Here is a 1,402-nt window from a genome sequence, read left to right on the forward strand (position 1 = left end):
TGTAGGAAGACGGTGTTTGGTGGCTGACTGATGAACAGTGAGGCTAACATGACAGAAGTTGGAAATGTACTGATTCAGCATTCAGCTTCTATTAAATGCACCACAAATCTGGAACAAACTTCCAGAAAACTGAAAAACTGCTGAAACACAGAGCCTCTAAATCTAGACTAAAAGCCCATCTGATTAGAGCTGCTTTTGGATCTGATCATAGTAGATTAACGATGACACTTGACTTAATGTTTCAGTTCACTATGTTGCATCACGTTGTGTTTTTATGATGTGAAGCACTTTGGAATGCCTTGTTGCTGACATGTGCTATTCAAATAAAATTTTATTTTCTTGGCATATTTAGTTCCCTTACGGCTGAGTCCCAACGGAGATAACAGTTTGTTCTCCCTCTCATTACAAAAGACCTGAAGCAAAGAGATTGACATCATCTCAACATTGGTGAAAAAGAAAAATGTTTCATTTTTAGTGTTTTATGAGGAGTGAGATGATTTATGCTGTGATTGATAAAATCCTGTAATGTATGTAAAATTAGAACAGCTACTGATTTTTATTCTTTAACTCAATGAGTCTAATTGAATTGAATGCCATGAGACGGGAATGATCTAAATGAAGTCGGTCTGAATTTTTGAGTCCAGATGTTCCTGATGTCCTGCTGCCTCTCCTCCTCCTCTTCCTCTCTCTCTCAGGATGAAGATGATCTCCCTGCTGCTCCTCATCCTCAGCTCATGTCTCTGTGGTCAGTCTCCATCTTGTCTTTGTGACAGAAAGCTCTCTAGATGGAGCTGAAAGACTCCCATGTTCCAGTTCTCAGTGTGTCTGCTCCTCTCTTTCCCTCTCTGTCTCCTCAGCAGCAACATTTGTAGTGAATGTGACCCAGAGCAGCTATGAGGCCGAGGAGAACCACAGCATCACTCTGGAGTGGACCTTCACCTGCAGGACTGTTTTTCAAAACAGCAATCAAAATGTTTTAGCTCAGCAATTCACTACTGATTAACATTGGACTGAATAATAACCTAAAGTAATAATAAAAATGATAATACAAAAAATCTCTAACATTTAGATTTCTGATCTTTATGGTAAATTCAAAGAAACATTCCCAAACTGAAAATATTTCCTTCATGTTTTTTTTTGTAACTTTAATGTCTATAAATCAATAAACTGATTGTAAACATCTGTCTGTGTGAACTTGTGGAGTTTTAAAGGTAAATTTCTACATACAGGTTGTAGAAATCTCAGAGCAGCTGAAAAATATTTTAGTTTCTAATGTTGAAAAGACTTTTTAAAAGAGATTAAGAAGTAAAAAATATTTTAATATTTGCTGATATTTTTCTCACATAGGAGAAAATGACAGAAATATTAATAAATGAGTAATTAGTGTTTTAATCTTGAAATA

Source organism: Poecilia reticulata, unplaced genomic scaffold (assembly GCF_000633615.1).
Source record: "Poecilia reticulata strain Guanapo unplaced genomic scaffold, Guppy_female_1.0+MT scaffold_255, whole genome shotgun sequence".
Classification (NCBI taxonomy): domain Eukaryota; kingdom Metazoa; phylum Chordata; class Actinopteri; order Cyprinodontiformes; family Poeciliidae; genus Poecilia; species Poecilia reticulata.